The sequence below is a fragment of the Crinia signifera genome, chromosome 1, assembly GCF_055691185.1.
Source record: "Crinia signifera chromosome 1, ASM5569118v1, whole genome shotgun sequence".
Taxonomy (NCBI): domain Eukaryota; kingdom Metazoa; phylum Chordata; class Amphibia; order Anura; family Myobatrachidae; genus Crinia; species Crinia signifera.
In genome coordinates this window covers 96,442,262-96,464,935 of record NC_139217.1, presented here as the reverse complement: position 1 = coordinate 96,464,935, position 22,674 = coordinate 96,442,262, and the positions used below count along the sequence as shown (strand labels likewise).

General features: G+C 42.6%; 1 protein-coding gene across 1 annotated transcript in view; it reads left to right on the top strand.

Moving 5' to 3' along the window:
* TENM3 (teneurin transmembrane protein 3) overlaps window positions 1-22,674 on the top strand; it is a 2,716,013-nt gene that overhangs the window by 1,560,838 nt on the left and 1,132,501 nt on the right. The window contains exon 8 of the mRNA XM_083170719.1: window positions 22,278-22,326. The gene's annotated coding sequence lies outside the window, so the exon portion shown is untranslated. The remainder of the gene's footprint in view (window positions 1-22,277; window positions 22,327-22,674) is intronic.

Here is a 22,674-nt window from a genome sequence, read left to right as displayed (position 1 = left end):
GGAGAGATCCATCAAGTGGAGTTGGATCCCCTATCCCCCCACTGCATCACCAATGTTAATAAACATCGATGTAACTAATCAGAGGACATTTACGACCATAATAAACGGCCGTGACAGCCGCTAAGCAAGCTGGGTAGTCCAGCCCATAACATTAATTCTACATAGTAAAACCTCCAATACTTATGTATACCATTAAATATCATGTAGTTACTGGATTAGTAATTCAATTGGATAGGAACAGCCATAATTTGTAAACTAATACAATAGTTTTCATTAACCCTAACAGGAAGTGATGTCACGATTAGTCACTATATATACCTGGGCCAGGAGATAGGGCATTTCATTCCCACTGAACCTTCACACTGGTACACATCTCCAAAAGGGTAAGCCATCCATTCCCAGTTTATTGTGTGCTAAATTTTGCATCTGTTAAACCATGCTTTGTAGAAACTGTGACTTCAATGGAATATGTTTATATAAAAAAAAAAAAAAAATTGTACACATGAAATTATTTAAGAATGTATTTATATTCTTTCACCAGACAGTGACAACCCTGTTTCCGATCAGTTTCTGACTATACATTGGTCACACCTTATTCTCGAATATACCTTGGTATGTATGCTAGATCTTTTTTGCTTCTTCTATTTTTCCTTGTCATAGTGGAACTAATTGTATGGGAAACATTCCTCAAGGAGGCTACCCGTGGGGGTTAATCAAGATAGATTAAGAGTAATCTGAATACCATGCCTGTTAATCTACATGACAACAAATTAAAACACCCATCAAGTCTACTATGGACTAACTTTTAGAAAATCCTATGATATGTGACACCTGTTGATTCAGAGCGTCTCATTTCCCATAGATCCAGGACGGTTCCTGAATAAGTGTGTCTACCCTACAAGGCCAATGGGCACAGTCTGAATACATCCATTAAGCGTATATTAGAAAAAGGATCCCATATCTGTAGGTATTTGTCCTTAGAGACCTATGCAAACTAATTTTTCATGTCCTTATACCTTAAAAAATATTTTTTTTAATCATTATAAAGCAGAACCTTCTCCTAAAAAGTGAACGGAGTCTGGGAGGGTACAGCAGGGTAAACACCCTATAACCCCGAAATCCCAAGGTAAAAAACTTCATTTTAATAGTGAATCCTGTCTTGAATTAAAAAGTACAAGAGTATACTTATACATTTATATTTTTGTGCATATGTCCACAGTCTCACAATTACCTGCACATGTATGATCTGAGTGTGCGGAGCTAATTATCGGGAGACTTAACCCGAAATTAAGAAAGAGAACGCTCTTGTGGAACAATAGATGTTATAAGATAACAACTCTCCAAGGTAATTGACAACTCAGTAGAAATGTTCTTCCTCCCTTAAAATCTTTTACCCATAGTATATGCCTTATACCTGAATATTCTCTTTAAATGGAAATATCTTCTTTTAGGTACCTGTTCAAATTCTTAAAGTCCTATTACACATAAACCCAGTCGGAGACGTCCATAGCAAAAACACTGTGGAATTTATTCTTATACTTATCGGTATGTCAAAGCCATAAATATATTCCTAATCTTTCTTCAAGTCATCACCATACTTCTTGGAAACCATTATTTTTCTTGTTTTCCTCGTCCTTCTCTTCATTCATCTTTTCTTCCTATCACCTGCCTTTTTCTCATCCATCATCACAATTTTTTGTCAAATAATAATTGTCACATGCTGATAATATTAGCCTACAACACTGTAAAAATGATTTTAAGTAAAGTCCGTCTTTGTAAATTATTATTATTTTAAAAATTGTTATTGTAATTGTATGATATTTAAATGATTATGCAAGCTGCAAAATTAAGAATCTGTATATGTTTATGTTCATAGCGAACCCCTGATGAAGTCCCGTGTTGGGACGAAACGCGTTGGGATCGTCTATTGTACTGATACGAACTGTACCACTGAACTTTTTATGATCTGATCTAACCACCAGTATAGTGTGGACCCAGAGACATTTTAATAAATTTATATACAAATTTTGGACTTTACTTTTATGTGTTTGGAATTCCAACTTAAGGCTTCATAGATCTAATTATCGAAGATCTCACCAAAGGGCGCCAACCCACAACTGCTACTCACATTTCTTTTGTCCCCATCCAACAGGGGTCCGTGTGGGTCCGGCAGCCCTAGCATAGTTACTATAAATACCAGTGGCGCGAAACGAGAGTCTGTTCTCCATATATATATATATATATATATATATATTATTATTATTAGTAGTAGTAATATACATTTGGTCTATCTTTAATACTTTAACTGACCCAGCATATACTGGGTCACCTAAGTGTCCATCTCCCTGCTTTGCTCCGCCCCTCTCTGGAAACCCCCTTCTGAAAATCCTGCGTTTGCCCCTGACAGTGTTACCATGTGTTCCATCACTCACATTCACAACATTTGACGTTCATTCTATCAGGGTTTTCACCCCTTTCTCTCTGCGTGTTACAGCTACTGTATCTGTCGCCCACCTGGGCTGCCCAAACAACAATTCTCCCACACTTCTTATCTTTTGACATCTCCACCATCATCATGAATGATTCAATATTGCTAATGATAACCCACTTTCTCCTCATGCCTCTAAACTCCTCTCTCTAACCACCTCTCTTGGCCTCATCCAATGGTCTGACTCCTCTACTCACAAGGAGGGCAACTGCTTTGATGGAGCGCCTCTCAAACATCCCCAGCCCTTGCCAGATCCCCTCTGCTGGCAAGAGCTGGTGGAGAGGCGCTCCATCTGATGGGGGCGTATGAGCGTCTCACACGCATGTGCGTCCCTGATGCTCAGCGGTGGGCGATGGAATCCCTGCCCGACTCCGATTCAGGGAGAAGGGCAGGGTTAGGGGGATGCGGGAAGACAGCGTGGACCGGTGGGGAGTGACGGAGAGCTCAATCGTAATGGGGCAGATGGCGGGGGCTGGCAGAGGCTGTTGATTCTATAGCCAGCCCCCGGCTGAATGAGAGGCATTACATCTGTATCAACACTCTTCTCATCTTCCTACTCCACTCTCTCTCATCTTGATCCTATACTAGGGATGGGCAATAAGCAGCCCTCCAGATGTTGATGAACTTCACATCCCAGCATGCCTTGCATCAGTTTCAGCATGGCTAAATAGCCAAACTAAGGCAAGGCATGCTAGGATGTGTAGTTCGTCAACAGCTGGAGGGCCGCTTATTGCCCACCCCCGTCCTATACCCTTACAAGCAGTGGTCGAAGTGGGAATTTTAAAGTGGGGGTATGAAAATTTTTATAGAATGACAGGGGATCTGGTGTATAGTTAAAACCCCAAAAGCTTTAGAGATATTGATATTGTAAAATACTCTTACAGTCTTCTTTCCTTATTTATCTCCCGCAACTCTCATACACTCTATCTCTCTTTAACCATGCATTTTTTACTCCCTGCTCCTGATCTCTAACCCCTGCACCTATCATTACCTACTTCCAGCACTGACTTCAGCATCTCACTCCCTCTGCCACTAACCCATGCACCTCACACCCTGCTCCTCACTCGATCTGTCATTCACCCCTGCACCTCACACCCTCCTTCACTCACCCTTGTACCTCACACCCTCTGCCACACACCCCTGCAACTCACTACCTTTATCACTCAACCCTTGCAACTCACTACCTCCATCGCTGATCCCCTGCACCTCACTCCCTCTATCACTCACCCCTGCACCTCACTCCCTCCAGCACTCACCCCTGCACCTCACACCCTTCGCGACACACCCCTGCAACTCACTTCTATCACTGAACACCTCAAAGTCACTCCCACCATCAATCAACCCCTGCAACTCACTCCCTCCATCATTCAACCGCTGCAACTCACTCCCTCCATCACTCACCCCTGCACTTCACTCCCTCAGTCACTTACCCCTGCACTTCACTTCCTCCGCCACTCACCCCTGCAACTCACACCCTCTGCCACACACCCTGCAACTCACTCTGTCTATCACTTAAACCCCTGCACCTCACTCCCTCATCAATCACCCCTGCACTTCACTCCCTCGGTCACTTACCCTGCACTTCACTACCTCCGCCACTCACCCCTGCAACTCACTCCATCCACCACATACCCCTGCACCTCACACCCTCTGCCACTCACCCCTGCAACTCCCTCCATCACTCAACCCTTGCACCTCACTCCCTCCATCACTCAACCCCTGTCCCTCACTTCCTCTGTCACTCATCCTAGCACCTTACTCCCAGCACCACTGACCTCTGTATCGCACTCTGAGTCACTCACCCCAGCACCCCACTCCCTGAGTCACTCACCCCAGCACCACACTCCCGGAACCACTGACCCCTGCACTGCCCTCCCTGAGTCACTGACCCCAGCACTGCACTCCTGGCACCACTGACCCCTGTACCGCTGACCCCTGCATGTATGTTATAAAATACAACCCCCCCTCCCAAACACACACACACCATTTTACCTTACCATATCGTATTCAATCAAACTGGCAAACCAGAGGAGGGGGTGGCTGGTTTTGGAGGGGTCATGTGGCTTCGGGTCCCGGCGTTATCATATCTCTGGGGATTGCAGCCCTTGATCTGGCCCTCCCAGTGTTTTGGCTTTAAAGAATGCACTGAGTGGAGCTTAGCAGCTTTATTTGAAAACAACTACTGGCCCAGACCTAGTGCTCGGAGTGGCAGTATGCCATACCTTTATATACCGCCCCACTTCGAGCACTGCTTACAAGTTAGTAAAGCTCTGTCTCCTGTGCTTATCCCAAATTTAACTAAAATCTGTAATCTCTCTCTCTATTTCTACTGGTATCTTCCATTCTCTGTTCAAGCATGCACTTATTACTCCCATTCTAAAAAAAAACACAATTCTGATCCATACTGTCTCTCTAACTACCGTCCTATCTCTCAGTTCACATGCTTCTCCAAGCTACTTGAGAGACTTGCCTACACTCGCCTCACACGCTTTCTTAACTCCTACAATTTATTGGACCCACTTCAGTCAGGCTTTCTCTCTCAACACTCCACAGAGAAAGCACTGACTAAAGTAGTCAATAATCTGGACAATGCTAAATCTAAAGGCCATTTCTCACTTCTTATTCTTCTAGATCTCTCGGCTGCCTTTGATACAGTTGACCACTCTCTTCTCATACAAACACTGTAATCCTTAGGTCTTCTGGACACAGCCCTTTCTTGGTTCTCATCCTACAGTACCTATCTAATCGCTCTTTAAATTTTTGCTTCTCTGATTCTGCCACCTCTTCACTACCTGTCAGTTAGAGTACCACAAGGCTCAGTCTTAGGTCCTCTGCTTTTCTCAATCTATACGTCTTCTATTGGAAAACTAATCAACACTCTGAATTGTCACCATCAGTATTGCTCCATGTCTCTGAATGCCTTTCTGCCATTTCATCTTGGATGTCATCTCGCCACCTCAAGCTCAACATTTTCAAAACCAAATTAATTATATTCCCACCAGCCAAGACTAGTTACCAACCTGATATCTCTATCACTGTTGAGAACACAACAATCAATCCAACTCCACAGGTTCACTGCCTAGGGGTCATCCTCGAATCTGTCTCTATATCATATTACATGCATCTAAAGAAATATATCCAACATTCGTCCATACCTTAAACAAAGCCCCTGCAAAAACTCTAAACCATGCACTTATTATACCATGCATTGACTATTGTAATAGTCTCCTTACCGGTCTTCCGAAGAAAAGACTCTCACAATTACAATCCATTTTGAATGCAGCTGCAAGGCTGATCTCCCTGGCTAGACGTTCATAGTCTGCTGATACGTCTCTGTCAGTCCCTCCATTGGTTGCCTGTATGTTACCACATTCCATATAAAATACTTCTACTTACTTACAATGCCATTACTCTGACAACACCGACTTATATCTTTTTGCTTATCTCAATATATATATCCCCACCCGACCTCTCCGCTCTTCACAAGATCTGTGTCTCTCATCCACACTCTTTATTTGCTCCCACTTACACTTGCAGGATTTTTGTTGGGCAGCACCCACCCTATGAAATGCCCTTCCACGCACATTAAGACTCTCCTCTAGCCTCCAAACTTTCAAGTGTTCCCTGAAAACTCACCTAGGCAAACTTATCATATTCAGGACCCCACACAACCTCCAGTAGCATTTATATCTAATTGCATCCCATAAGGACGTCTTGTAATCTGGTGGGACTGCCATGCTATGGAATCCTATCCTTATGTATCCCTCCTATTATACCAATATCTAGAAAGCTTGCGAGCAGGGCCCTCCTACCTCCATGTCAGTTTGTTTCTACCCAGTTTGTTTCATCACTGTTTCCTATTGTAAAGCGCAACAGGATTCTTTCTCACTATATAAGAAACTGCATATAAAAAAAGTGATGAATAAAACTGTTTGCTTGGAAATGTTCCTACCTATTTTGACAAAATCACTTTTCATTTAAGGGGATAATACATCTGCCCCAGTAACACTACAACTGTTTTTATGATTAACAACCACAGGTCTGTATTCAGTTTCAACAGATGACAGGTTGTGATGTGCAGCTGTACAGAAACATTGTAGATATTTTATAGTGAGATGCATACATAAATCTTAAGATGCAGATCACACCCATTACATGCAGTCTTCCTCCACCTCTCCCATTTTTTTTTTACAACTCCTTAGTCTTAAGCTTGTATTTTTTTGTGTAAAACCAATGGGTAGTGCGAAGTAAAATTGCTATTAAACCACTGTTGGGGGAGTCTAAAGGATTTGGACCAGTGGTGTATTTATAATGGGTGCAGTGCACATGGGACTCCAAGTCTTGAAAGGTCCATGCCACACATTCTGCACCCATTTCTTCTAATACAGTAATTATCACAGTGGCAGTGCTGCTGCAAAAATCATCCAGAGACTACACAAGGGACCCCTCCTCTCTTGATACGTCCCTGGGTTGGCATAAATTACTGTGTTTCATATTTTTTCCATATTTTGTGAATATACTGTGTTTCATATTTTGGTTGCACTCTGCAAATACACCCCCTTATGTAGCTTTCACATCACACTTTTAAAACGAATTATTGCCATTTTTTTGCCTTTTAAAACGTTTAAGGCTGCAGTGTGAAAGTGTCATAGTTGAAATACCATTTAAAGTTAACTGGTATTTTAACACGTTTAAAAAGCAGAGTCCTACCCGTTTTAAAGCCAATTCAGAGCCGTTTTTTGTGCTGTCTGAATGGCACTGAAATGGTATTTAGTAAAAAATAAAGGTTAGAGCACTGTGATAGGCTGTCCCTTGTCTTGTGTCCCTTCCCTGAACCAGGAAATAAGCTGTGGGTAGAAACGTGTTCAGAGGTTAAACGGCTTGACTGGTGATGTGAATGGTACTTAAACGGTATTTTTAAATGGTAATCTGCTGCAATATGAACACTAGACCCGTTTAAAATACCATTTAAAATTACAGTTTTTCAAAACGTTTCAAAATGTTTTATGTGATGTGAAAGCTACATTATTGTTCTTTGGCTGTCACTGCACTACTGTATGTATGCCACTGCTTTTGCATGCACGCACTCTACCTTTGATTGTGTTTCCTTTCAGACTGAGTTTTGTCTCAGTGTACTGTATGCTACATTGGCTGAGCTGTGTATTATAGTCACTGTAAGTGTATACAAGGGGCAAGCTGTTGTGTGCTCTGCCATACTCTTCTGGTTTAATTGACTGTGTTGTGTCCACCTGATGTAGTTGTTTATTCACAAGCAGCACTACAGTGTTTATTGTCATTGACAATTGCGAATAAAAGTGAAAAGAAAAAAGGCCAAAAATAATTTTAAAACTTTAACATTTATTATTTTAAGTTTGCACTTAAGATGCGCAGTACCCCTGTGCAATTATTATTCATTTACATAATAAAATAAAATCCCTTTGAATTATTCTTCTATAGTTTGTATAGATTGGTGCACTTTACTTTAGTGCAATTTGGCCCTTATTTTGATTCACACGCAATGGCAAATTCCTTCTCAAATGGATAAAATCATGGGCACTGCAGGTGGGGCAGATGTAACTCGTACAGAGAGAATTAGATTTGGGTGGGGTTTTACTTCAAAGTGAGATCTATATTGCAGTGTAAAAATAAAGAAGCCAGTATTTACTCTGCACAGAAACAAAATAACTCACCCAAATCTAAATCTCTCTGCACATGTTACATCTGCCCTCCTGCACATGGTTTTGTCCATTTAAGAAGGAATTTGCCTTTGCGATTGAACTAGAATAATCCCCTTTGTTCAATGTCCTGTAAACTCCTTGCAGCTTGAACTGAATGCTAGATCAAAAAAGATATATATATATATATCTATATATATATATATATATATATATATATATATATATAGATATATATATAGATATATATATATCTATATATATATATCTATATACATATATATAGTTAAGTTCCCTTGTTTGTATTGTTTGGCATACTTTAACCTACTTTACTACAGTTTGAGATGAAGTGCTTGGTTTGTTAAATTGCAAGGGGACAATTCCATTTTCCAGCACTTTTTATTTCTGCAAATGCTGTGTGGCAACTATGCACTGCAGGGGGGAAGATGTAACTTGTGCAGAGAGAATTAGATTAGGGTGAGTTATTTTGTTTCTGTGCAGGGAAAATACTGACTGCTTTATTTTTACACTGCAATATAGATCTCACTTTGAAAAAACCCACACAAATCTAATTCTATCTGCACATGTTATATCTGCCCCACCTGCAGTGCATATGATTTTGTCCAGTTGAGAAGAAATTTGCCTCCAACAGTGAACTAGTATAAGGCCCTGTGTGTGTGTTTGCGCTGCTTCAGTGGTGCTTAGTAACCAGCCATTGTTATTGAGGCTAGTAATACTCTAGGAAAAAAATGTCAAAATTAAGTGATTTTTTTTTTTTATGCCAAAGTACAAAACCAAAACCAGATGACGAAGCAAAACCAGCAAAAAATGGCCTGGTCACACATCTCTGCTACGTCAGCTTAAAAGAATGTGTAATGCAGTTGCAGCAAGATAAAAAGCAAACAACACTGGAGGATTGGAAAAACATTTCCTGATCTGCTTCCTATTCATGGCCTGGTTCAAAGTTAACCAGGCCAAACTAACTCTTGGCAATGAGCATGTAGTTGAGCTGCAGTTATGTGGCATAATGTGTAATAGGCATTACCGTGTGGCATAATGTGTAAAATGCATTGTGGAGTGTGTCATAATGTGTAATAGGGGTTATGGTGTGTTGTATAAATATAATAGGCATTATGGTGTGCGGTATAATATGTAATTGGCTTTATGGTTTGTGGCGTAATATGTAATGGGCATTACAGTGTTCATAATCCTGTTGCAGTGTGTCTAATCAGCTCTACTTGGCGAAGTTTGTGGTGTAATGGGAATTTGTACTAAAAAGTGGCAATGCCCCTTTCCCACGCTCTCTACATTGTTTTTGTGTGCCTTCAGACATGACATGCAATATTTTGTGTAACAATAGGTGGGGGGGGCTGCCTATTTTGTCAGTCCTGGCCCCACAATTTCTTGTGGGGGCACTCGGCAGGGAGCAGTGGCGAGGTGGTAGGGACCGACTGGGAGCTCCATTGGAAGGGCATCCCCTTCTGGTGACTGGCGGGGGCTGGCGGTTGGTGATCCAACCACCAGAGCCCCGCTAGATGGAGGGCGCTCCATATTAAGGAATACATGGTTTAGGTCAACAGGGTCAAAAGGTCAACTCAAACATTAGGTCAACAATGGAAAAGATCCAGCCATTTGTTTCGCCGGTACTGTATCATGTGTTCATGTGTCTACAAAAAAGAAAATGTATAGTTTCACACTAGTATTGTCCTAAGAATTTATTTATATGAAGCATTATCAGATTCTTTGCATTTGGGAAATTACAACATACTAAAGCTTGTATGTCCCAAGGGGTCTTTACAGTTACAGAAATCAGTAAAATGGAATTTTCCTGAAAATGTCAAAGAAAAGATAATTTTTAAAAAATAAGAGGAAAGCTGCACTGCCAGACATCCACACATCCCAAGATAAAACCTCAGCGTAAGCGTCTACAGTGCCCTCTGTTCATTTTAACCCTTAGGGTGGCCTTAAGATATTCCATGAACAAGAGAGAAGCATTCCTGGCATTCTGGGAACATCACACACAATGCGCTTCATTCACTAGAAAATTGTCTTCTTGCTCCATTAACATTTCACTGGGCGGCAGATTCAACCTTGTGTGAACATTACCTGAAGTCATATTGCAGCCAAGGTTGCGGAGAAAGCAAAAATCATATTTGTTTCAATTTGAATAGATAGTGTTTTACTGCATTTAATAGAAATATCTACGGACTTTACATACAGTTATGTGTCGCTTAACTCTATACACACACATACTGAGTGTGCCTGTCTATCTCACTCTCTGCTCTCTCACTCTCTCTATTTATCTATATAAAGAGAGAGAGATAGAGAGAGAGTTCAGTGCGCAAAGTCCCTGCAGGTTTTTTTGGAGGTCCGCTTTTATCCTTTTTTTATGATACTTCTTAGTAAAATTTGTTATACTCTTATACTGAAGCTTGCACCCTTTCCTTCTTTTATATATATGTATATATATAGATAGCAACTAGATCCGGGTTTTTAAGCCAGAGAGGGCACTCACCAGTCACCACCACAGCAGGTAAAAATGCTATTTATTTATAGACGATCACATCAAGATAGGTACAGAGCTTTCCAATGTGTCATCAACGCCAGCCAGGCTGGCGTTGGTGACACATCATCGTATCACACTCATCGTATCCTATAGATACCAATTCACTGTCCCCGAATTTACTGTCCCCGATAGAGGGCACAGACATTGTCCCTTCCAAAGGGTATCGATTCAGCCCAGGGAATCAGCCCCTATCACTTTCCATTGATTGTAAAACTCTGTTCGATATAAGGAAAACCTTCTTTGTTATATACTTTTTACTGCATTGCCCCTGATGATGTTGTGTTGACGAAACGCGTTTGACTTCTTAAATAAAGAATTAAGTTTTGAACAAAGTCTACGTTGCATTGTTGAACACCTGAATTCCACTTCAGAAAAATGGATGATTGAAATATCATGTTTATCATACTTATATGCTAGGTGGTACCATTAGAGCGCGCTCCTAACAACCCTACATTTTATATACGATTTTCAGTCGTATGGCACCTTATGCATTGTATCGCATGGCATGCCATATAGCCGCATGTGATGCGATGCGATTTTAAATTGTATAAGCACCTTAATGGGTGTTTTCAATGTTAAATGGCATCCCCAATATGATTTATTATTGTATAAGCACCCCAGTATCCACGTCGTTGTGGAGTTGATTTTATATAGTGTGGCGGGCAGGGCCGGCGACAGGGGGGGTCAAGGGGGACATGTGTGACGGGCCACGGCGATCTGAAGGGCCCCAGAACCCTGCCGTGGCCCGCCATCTATAAGCTGTGTTACTGACATCTACTGTGTGTGCACAGTCTGTGCGTGCCGCCCGCACAGTCTGTGCGTGTCCCGCCGATCTGAGGGGCCCAAGGCACCCCTTCCCCCGCCACAGATCGGATCGCTTACCAATCCGATCTGCAGTGCTGCATTCCCGGCCATGCCACTCTGCTTCCTGCTGTCATGATTGACAGCCGCCGGCCGCCGGCGCCACCTACTAGAACAGGACAGCTGAGCGACGGCTCAGCTGTCCATTGGTGTTCTAAGCAGCAGCCTGCGGCTCAGTGATTGGCTGAGCGCGTAGGCTGCAGGAAAGAAGAAGGCGTGATTGTGGACCTGTCACCTGCCTCAGCGTTTGAAAAGTTTGAAGAGGAGTGCAGTGCTTCTCCCCAAGAGAGGAAGCATGTTGCAGGACTGTTTTGATTATGTCCTGTCTGCCTGTCAGCACCAAAAGTAAGACAGGCTGCACTTTATTTTAATACTGCTGTAACCTTTGTTCTGGGACTTTATACATATATTACATATACTGTATGTGTATATACTGTGTATATACTCTGTGTGTGTGTGTGTATATATATGTGTGTGTGTGTGTGTGTGTATATATATATATGTGTGTGTGTGTGTGTGTGTGTGTGTGTGTGTGTGTGTGTGTGTGTGTGTGTATATATATATATATATGTGTGTGTGTGTGTGTGTATGTATGTATATATATATATATATATATATATATATATGTGTATATATTTATACACATACACACATATAGATCTAGTTACTAGGGTGTAGATGCGGCACTCTACTGGAAGAAATGCTTAAAACATGATATACTGTGTGTGTATATATATATATATATATATATATATATATATATATATATATATATATATATATATATTATACACGTATGTGCTGTATAAATTAAACACCAGCCTCTGGGTGCTGCTGCTTGTTTTATGCACAGGCATACACATTGCAGCATACTGTACTTGGCTTCTGTCCATTACATTAAATGGGGGGTGTGTGTGTTCCATTTATGGGCACACAAGTTACCATAGAGCACAGACCACAGGATGAAGGAGCATGTCAGTGTGATAGAGCACAGGGTGATGGAGTGCGTCAGTGTGATAGAGCGCAGGCCATCGGGTGAGGGAGAGCATCAGTGTTATAGCGCGCATGCCGCCAGGTGAGAGCGTTTGTGTTATAGAGTGCAAGGTCGAGGGAGTGCATCAGTGTAATAGAGTGCAGGCCACCGAATTAGGGACAGCATCAGTGTGATAGAGCGCAGGCTGAAGAAAATAGGGCTGGTTTTCCATCTCAATCTAACCCTCCCTCCCTGCTCCCCAACAATCCAGTAATGGGTACAGGGCGCTTCCAATTTATGTTCCAGCATGGGTGATGGGGGCCCGCACAGATATTAGTGTATGGGGCCCCAAGATTTCTGTTGCCGGCCCTGGTGGCGGGCGCAGCGAGCCAACGAGCCCGAAGCGTGGCGAGCGCAGCAAGCCCCGCGCGGGGACGCGTCTTACTTTACATGTATTCCGCATCCCCTCGCAGGGCTCGCTGTGCTCGCCACGCTTCGGGCTCGGTGGCCCGCTGCACTCGCCACACTATCTAAAATCAACTTCATGCCGACGTGGATAGTGGGGGTATGAAAAGGTTGGAGGACACGTACCGCTGCCCCTCGCCACGCTTCGGGTTGGCGTTGATATTGGGGGTGGCGTGGGGGTGCTTTTAACATTGTAAGCACCCATGACGGTGCTTATACAATTAATAATCTTATAGGGGGGCAATTTAACATTGAAAGCACCCATTAGGGTGCTTATACAATTTAAAATCATATACCATCACATTGTATGCCATTGTATGCCATATACAATGGTATACGATTTTAAATTGTATAACATCGGCTGCCATCACGTCGCATTGCATCTCATACCATTGTAAGGCTTATGGTATATGATGCGATGGGCGCCGTGCTAGGAAACAAGTACTACTGTATATATATGTATATATAACAAGGGGTCAAATGTAATAGGGTGAGAGAATCAGAAAGTGAGAGAGGTACTCTTTACTTAGAAGGGCGCCCACGATTTTGATCGTGGGCTATGTTAGTAAAAAATCTCGGGCATCTCGGTCATTGAATGCACTAAAAAATCGGGTGCGATCAACCGACGAGATGTCCGAGATTTCCCATAGGGAACAATGTTAAATGTCTCAATTGACCCAATTTTCCTGTTCAATGCCTCAATTGACCCGATTTTTCCATAGGAAACAATGTTAAATGGGCCACAGAGGCCAAATAGGCACCCTGAAGTGTATAATGGCCACCCGAATTGTTAAAGCCACCCCACGATCAACGTCAACCCGATGCGTGGCGAGCGCAGCGAGCCCGCGAGGGGCGGCGTTACGCGTCCTACGACCTTTTCATACCCCCACTATCCACGTCGGCGTGGAGTTGAGAATAGAAAGTGTGGCGAGCGCAGCGAGCCACCGAGCCCGAAGAGTGGCGAGCGCAGCGAGCCCCGCGAGGGTACGCGGACAGCTGTGAAGCCCGCGAGGGGACGCGGATACCTGTGAAGGTATCCGCGTCCGCTCGCCACGCTTCGGGCTCGGTGGCTCGCTGCGCTCGCCACACTTTCTATTCTCAACTCCACGCCGACGTGGATAGTGGGGGTATGAAAAGGTCGTAGGACGCGTACCGCCGCCCCTCGCGGGCTCGCTGCGCTCGCCACGCTTCGGGTTGACGTTGATCGTGGGGTGGCGTTAACAATTCGGGTGGCCATTATTCACTTCAGGGTGCCTATTTGGCCTCTGTGGCCCATTTAACATTGTTTCCTATGGAAAAATTGGGTCAATTGAGGCATTGAACAGGAAAATCGGGTCAATTGAGACATTTAACATTGTTCCCTATGGGAAATCTCGGGCATCTCGTCTGTCGCATCGCACCTGATTTTTTAGTGCATTCAATGCCCGAGATGGCCGAGATGGGCGCCCTTCTAAGTAAAGAGTACCGTGAGAGATTTTGGGAGAGTTTTCCCATTTTTTTTAAAACAGCAATCATTTACACTGCAAAACAGGTTGATTTTGAAGTGTAATTGATTGGCGCTTTTAAAAAAAAATGCTAAAACTCTCCCAAAAACTCTCATTGAGACCTTGAGTGTGGCCACTTTATTTGATGGTGACGAGTGCCAGATATGTAGGTATACCCATTTTGTATGAATATATACTGGATAGATAGATAGATAGATAGATAGATAGATAGATAGATAGATAGATAGATAGATAGATAGATAGATAGATACAGTGGTGTAAATAAGGCTCCGCAGCTCCAGCAATGGCGGGGGGAGCCGTTGCCACAGGGGCGCAGGAGCCCCACCGATGCTGGCGCTCTGCTGCTACCTGCAGCCCAGATAAGCTAGAGTAGAGCGCACGGACTCGGAGCTCCACAGCCAGCGAGACTAGAGTAGCAAAGTCTCGTGACTGCACATACCCGGCCAGAAGTTGCTAAGGGCAGCGTCAAGCACCATGGGGACATCAGCCGGCGGGTGTGCGGTGCACGCACGTGCATACCACAGCAGAAGTTTGAACAACGCCGAGGGATGGACGCTTCGCCATGGGATAGGACTTATTCCACATACTTTCATCTCCATCTGTCAGTAAAAGCAGTGCGGTCTGTCGGCAGACCCTAAGGTAATACAGGCACAGGTACACTGCGGTTGGAATGTCCCGCAAGCCCTCCACACCACCCGCCTGCACTGTGACTTATTCCTGCATTTCATAAATTACTTGCTGCAGGAAACTCCCCAACCATCCTGCCCACAAAATCCACCAACCCCCCCCCCCCCCCCTTCCTCACCTATATGAACGATTTTTGCATCCATTGTATTCCATTGTATTATTACGGGGGGGGGGGGGGGGGGGGCAGAAAATACTTTGGCTGGGAGGAGCAAAATTTATAGTTACGCCACTGGATAGATAGATAGATAGATAGATAGATAGATAGATAGATAGATAGATAGAGAGTATACAGTATATTATATATTAATGGATAAACTTGCTACGTTTTAACAATGTTCAAATTGTTTATGTTCTATGTGCGATTTTCTTTTGATTAGCTCCAAGCTTGGGGAAGAAACTGAGTTTGCTACAAAGAAGTGTGGTATCCTGCAGTCTTGCTTTAAGCATCTCGCTGCAACAACAAAATATATAAATAAAAAGAAAAACTCTTCAGAGTTAAAATTCTTATGTGAAATGAAAGGCCCTGTCCAATCCTATTTCATGGTCGCTTTGATTACTTGACTAAAAAGAAGCAAAGGGCGTTATTCTATTTTTTTTAATCAACACTGAAGTCATATCATTTTGTCTCAATTTGTCGCTTACAAAGTGTTTATTTGGATGATAAACTAGATATACCTTGTCAAACTAGTGCCATGTATACTCAGGTTTACTTTGATTTCTTCTATCTTGTTTATAAATGATTAATAGTGTTAAGGAAAATATTTCACTGGGTATATAACAATACTATCTGTCGTGCGTCCCTTAGGAAGCTTTATTTATATTGCTAGCAGGGACCTTTTGTTAGTAGAACAACAATGACACAAGCTCTTTCACTGAGCATCACACGCTATGATTATTCTAATGTGTAATATTTTGTTATTAATGCAAACTGAATATACAAATATAGAAAAACAGACAAGCATGGGAATGAATTAACTTGGCATTATATTAGTAAAATACATATATACAGTATTATATGTGTAGTCTGTGGTGGAACTTTTGCTTTTAGGATCTACAGTACTGTATGTAGAAAGTTGCTGTAAGTAATTATGGCCGGGATGTATCAACGCTTACCGTTTGCTGACATCCCGTTTCCGCATCCGCAGTGCCCTCGCTTAATGTATTAATAAAGTTTCGCAGTTTTGAAAAAAAAAAACTCCACCGGTTTCAAGTATCGCAGAGTTTCCGGCGCGGCTAACATTTGCATTGTGTTCAATGCAAGGTGATGCTCTGTGGAATGTATTAACATTCGTAGTGCGTTGATCAGCCCAGTGTTTTGTTCGCCAAGTCTTTGTGGCATTATACACTCGTGTGGCATATTAAAATTAAATATATAAGGTAATTTTATTGTTTTGTCCCATATAATATATTGTTGGGTCGGAGGAGTTGGGAGGCACCAGAGGGTGAGGTGAGAGGTGCAAGATGGTGGGATGGGAGGCACTTTGGGTGGAGGTGGGCAGCACCAGAGGGTGGGATGGGAGAGGCAGTTTTGGTGGAGGTGGGAGGCACCAGAGGGCGAGGTGAGAGACACTTATGATGGTGGGATGGGAGAGGCAGTTTTGGTGGAGGTGGGAGGAACCAGAGGGCGTGGTGGGAGGCACTTATGATGGTGGGATGGGTGAGGCAGTTTTGGTGGAGGTGGGAGGCACCAGAGGGCGAGGTGAGAGGCACTTATGATGGTGGGATGGGAGAGGCAGTTTTGGTGGAGGAATAAGCAGCAGGGAATAAAGATTGCGCATGTCAGGAAAGATGAGACCATAACTGCGCACTGAAAAAAAAAGCTGATAAAATACCGCTGGATAGCACAATGTACGCAACAGGAGCAAAACGAAATAATAATGATACATGGCGCGGAAAGTTTTGGGAAACGGCTGCGAAACAGCCCCGAAACAAAAAAAGGTAATAGTTACACTCGCGACTATTGATACATCCCGGCCTATGTGTTCTCACTATGGTGGGTATTCGATTACCTGCGGTAAATTAAAAACAGCTAACTGATTCACCGGAGGTAATTCAATTAGCCCGATACCGTCGCTTATCCGTATTATAATGCAATAAGCATCCCGCGGATTCCATGTAACACTTTTTTAAATGGCAAAAAAATGCTACCGTATTATTAGATTGCCCCATAACCTTTTTTTCTGTTATATTCAGGAGAAAAATACACATAATTGAATACTGCTTTTTGTATTACAGCTGTATCGACTACATAGAAATGTGTTCTACTAATTACTTTATCAACATTACAAAAACACATTTAGCTTCAAAAAGCTTTTATTTGCATGTTTTTTAAACAAGAATTTCAGGAGAAGACAACAAAGTAGTTTTAATTGAATTTAATTTAAATCAATTAAACCTATAACTCAGAGGCGTCCTTTACCACCTGACACCCGATGTGGCCCTTCAAAATCTATGAGAGAAAAGGGGGTGGCTTGGTAGAAGGGATGTGGTTTGCATCTTAACCCATGTTTTCATCACTAAAGAGTGTCTAGGAGTTCCTGGCCTGCCCCGAAGACTGCTATGTGTGCTGTTCTGGCTCCTACACTGTGACTGCTATGAGTGCTGTTTTGGCTCCTACACTGTGACAGTAGCCAGGTGCTGCATGTTCTGTTACAGTGCAGCACCGGCTCCTGTCACTGTGCAGGAGCCAGCATTTTGGTGCCAGCTTTCGGGAGTAAGAAGTTAATAGGGGATTCTGTGGGGTATGCTGTCATGCCACCTGACTCTGCTCTTTGTTAATTAAGAGGCTAGCAACAGCTGTTGGGAGGGTGAGCATGCTTTTCAATTATTGCTGGAACAAGAAAAAGGGAACACTTAGCTGGTATCTTCAGGGAAAGGTGGGGCCAAGCACCTGCTCTCTGCGCTAAAGGTCATGTGACTGCTTGAGCCTGCCCTCAGGTAGATTTTTCTATAGCACAGAAATAGCAGAAAGCCACCAAGCTAAGATAGCAGTGATAATTTCTCATATTTCTCATTAAAACTGTTATTTAAAAAGGCAGGTGAGTTTAATAAATTAATAAATGGGTTGTCTTTCTAAAACTCACTGCCAAAAGACACCTCTCTACTGTTGGCAGTGTTTGATGAACAAATATATATTTTGTTAAGTTAGTAGAATACATTCTTCTAGGTACAAATCACTGCCACAAGTCCTCTTCTTCCAAAGACTATTCAGGAAAGCAGTGGTATCACTAGTGGGGTACAGGTTTGTGGAATGCACCCAGGTGCCACCAAGAGAGAGGTTTGTGAGTTTTTTCCATTATACCTTCCTATTCCAGCGATAATCGGGAGGCTTAATCATACACCCACCAGCTATTGCGAGTTGACAGTCCAATATCCTACAACAGTGGTTCCCAAACTGTCTGCCATGGCACCCTGGGGTGCCTCAGAACACTTGAATGGTGCCTTGGTTTGGTGGTCCATTTGCACCATCTCTAAAAGTAAAAATTCCCTCCTCTAAACTTTTGTGGCAGGAAGAATGGTTCAATGATAAATTCAAGTAATAATAAAAATAATAATAAAATGAAAATACTTACAGGCCTCCTGCCTTTTTGTACAAGGATGGATCGACTGACACTATCCACCAAGCCACTTTCTTAACGGTAGCTGCCCCCCAGGGAAAACAACCAACAAAATTAAAACCATTTTGCCATTCTGAAACTGGCCACACATAAAGCCGACAACAAAACAACTAACTAGCAACAAAGTAAAAAAAAATGCTAGGGCAACGATTTCTGGATACCAGAACATTCTCTAAAACCCTTAAGATAACTCCTCCTTTTTCCCACCCAATCCTAGCTTGCTAAACAGGTAATTTCTCAACATTTCAACAACAAATGAACCCCCAGTTTTGTTGGCTAATGAAGCATGTCAGTATACAGCCGAGAAGTTTATGGCATACCACGCACTTCTCAGTTCTTTCCGTGCTCTTTCCTGCCAACTACTATCTCCTGCTCACTGTAAAGCTCACTCCAACGGACAAACTGCAAAAAAATTAGCAAAATAAAAGTAACCTAAATTTTTTCCTATTTACAATGCCTGGTTGTTATGCAATTTTAACATGAGTATTTTTTTTGGTACTTATGTAGTAACTGGGCTGCCGATTTTGAAATCGGGTCCATCGCATCGCATCGCACCCGACCAAATCGCATGCGATGCGATGCGATGCGATGCGATGGACCCGATTTTTCCATAGGATTCAATGTTAAAATGGACTGAGTCCATTTTAACATGGAATTCAATGGGAAAAAGGGGTCCTTTTCATACCCCTACTATCCAAGTGGGCATGGAGTTGGATATAAACCTGTGGCGAGCGTAGCGAGCCACCGAGCCCGAAGCGTGGCGAGCGTAGCGAGCCCCGCGAGGGGACACAGAATACCGTCCCCTCGCGGGGCTCGCTTCGCTCGCCACGCTTCGGGCTCGGTGGCTCGCTACGCTCGCCACAGGTTTATATCCAACTCCATGCCCACTTGGATAGTAGGGGTATGAAAAGGACCCCTTTTTCCCATTGAATTTCATGTTAAAATGGACTCAGTCCATTTTAACATTGAATCCTATGGAAAAATCGGGTCATCGCATCGCATCGCATCGTATGCGATGCGATGCGATATCGCATCGCATCGTATGCGATGCGATGCGATATCGCATCGCATCGCATCTGATTGTATGCCTTAACTTAAGGCATACAATCAAAAAATCGGCAGCCCAGATACTACATAAGTACCTTTTTTTTTATTTTTTTTAACAGTATATATTAGCTTGTCATTTTTACCTTGTACAATCTAATTAAAGATATTTAAACTCACTCTTATTATCAATCACCTACTGGTTTTTAGCAATGAGTCAAAAGCCACACTATTTTGCAAGTATCCCATAACTCACAGCAGCACCAACCCGCACTCTATCATTTAGCTGTCTTGTCCACTCCATTCACCAGCAGACCTGTTTCATTATATTTTGTTTGCGACAGATGACAGAACAAGGATTCATATTTAAAACATGGTTACGCTATCTAGATCTAAATACTTTTAGCATCCCAACATTGAACCTGATATTGACAGAAATAAAGAGGAAAATTCAATTAACTGTGCTAAATTACCATGCCACTGCTAATTAATCCCTGGGGGTAATTTAGTTGATGGCGATAGCCAACATTGGGGCAGATGTATTAAGCTTTAACAAGAGATAAATCCAAGGGAGATAAGGAGAGATAAACGTCCAGCCAATCACCTGCTTACTGCCATGTCACGGGCTGTGTTTGAAAAAAAGTCAGTAAGGAGCTGATTGGCTGGGTGTTTATCTCTCCTTATCACCCTTGCATTTATCTCTTGTTAAGGCTTAATACATCTGCCCCATTATCAGGGATTAGTTTCTCCTGCTTGGAGGCAAGATAATTGAGATACTGTACATTTTTTCATGCCCGCCATCGCAAAAATGCAGGGATCTGGGGTAAGCTCCTGAGTCCCTATGTTTTCACACAAATATGGGCATTAATTTTATTGCAAAAAAAGGATGAAAATCACATTAAAATGTAGCAATTTCAGACTTAAGGGTCCATTTATCACAGAGCACATATTCAAATGCAATCTGGACACAATATTAGTACCCAAGAGTGCACAGAAGAAAGTGATTACATATGTGGAATGTATTACCCTGCACCAGGTATTATCCTGCATCAACAGGGACTCTGAAAGAAAACGATCCCTGCTATGTGCTGCTGGGAGTTCTGCACATGCTTGGTCCAGTGACCATACATGCACACCAGCCACTTCTGACAGAGGGTTCTTGGTGAATCATCAGCTGGAATCACAGCCATGGGGTCAGATGCAGGAAGCTTCAAAAGTGATAAAATTGAGAGTGATAAACAGCCAGCCAATCAGCTCCTACCTGTCATGTCACATACTGATTTTGAAAAATGTCAGGTAGGAGCTGATTGGTTGGTTGTTTATCACTCTCCATTCTATCACTTATGAAGCATACTGCATCTGGCCCATGATCTGTAGCCCATGCTACAGTAATCTGCAGCTGGGGGTAGCTGAGAGGATCAATTTCGGGAATGGTTCATACTGTATTTCAGAAATGAATAAATCTGACAGTATTGCATTTCCAATAAGCACATATGGGGGATGCAGCCACTGGTGTGAATGGAAAGATCACAACTGGTATCAGAGATATCTGCTGCGTTCCCTCTGTCATATATTCAAGGGATATTTACTAATTGTAGTTAGCCCCCGAATGGGTATTTTCGTAGATAATCAGCAAATATGCAATGAAAAATGTTCTCCTTAAACCCCAGCTTTATGGGGGCTCATACACGAGACTTTGAGCATGGATAGAAGCTGGGGATTTCTGTACTTATCCCCTTCACACATGGGTGGCATCCTGGGTAGAGGTTATGGAGGTGATATATCTTAAAGCACTACTGTCCCCTGCTAGTGAATTTCTTTCAACCATGATCCATGATATCAAGACCTGGGTCATACCTTTCACAAACATGCCGAGGCACTGACCCGGAATGTAAGTCCCAAGAATGACCCTGGTTGGTTGTAGCGTTAGGAACCCTACAACCAAGGACAGACACTTTAAGACATAAGCCGGATCCTAGTCAAGAGCACCGGGTCATAAGCTGGATCCGTTACACAGAGCATCAAGCATTTAGCTGATGCTCTGTGGGTCTCTACCAGGGATCACCGGAGGGGGGAGTTTTCATTCTCCGACTTGACATCTTGGCACTACTGCTTTGTCTCGGTAAAGAGGTGAAACAGGAAATGTTATATTGTTATGCTATGAATTAGACCCTAAGCCTACTAAGTCAAAAATATGCAGATTAATGTGTTAATTGTGTGATATTTTACATCTGTAAAGAAGAACATATAACTGCAGCTCCTACAGTAATTAATATCTCACAATATGACACTTGTACTGAAAAATGTTAGACCATTCATGGCTGCCAGAAGGATGTGTTTTTCATTTGTATACAATTGTTTCAGTAGAAGATACATTTTGTGTTTCTTCTTTCTAGACTTCAATGGAAGGCAGAACTTTATTGAATTTGGATTACTATTGTCCAGGTAAGAGTTTCCTGTTATCTATACTTGTCTTTCTTGCCCATTATAGAACCTACTACCAGTGTCAACCTGTTTGATCTGTTTTGATTACTGATGTATTAAGTTAACCCAAGTGGTGACTAGTTCTCTTCAGATCCTCTTTCTCAGTATTTCCTTTTACGCACTTGGTGCATAATTCATGGGATGCCCTCTGTAGTAAGAAGTTCACATTGATGCTGTTGTGCTTTGAATACATGTCAGCCCCATTCCTAGATATACCTGTTACAGTACCTAAGCCTTAGCATCTACACCATTTATAACAATTTTAATTCACGCATGGTACAGAACAATAGTCTCCAGTCACCCTGATTT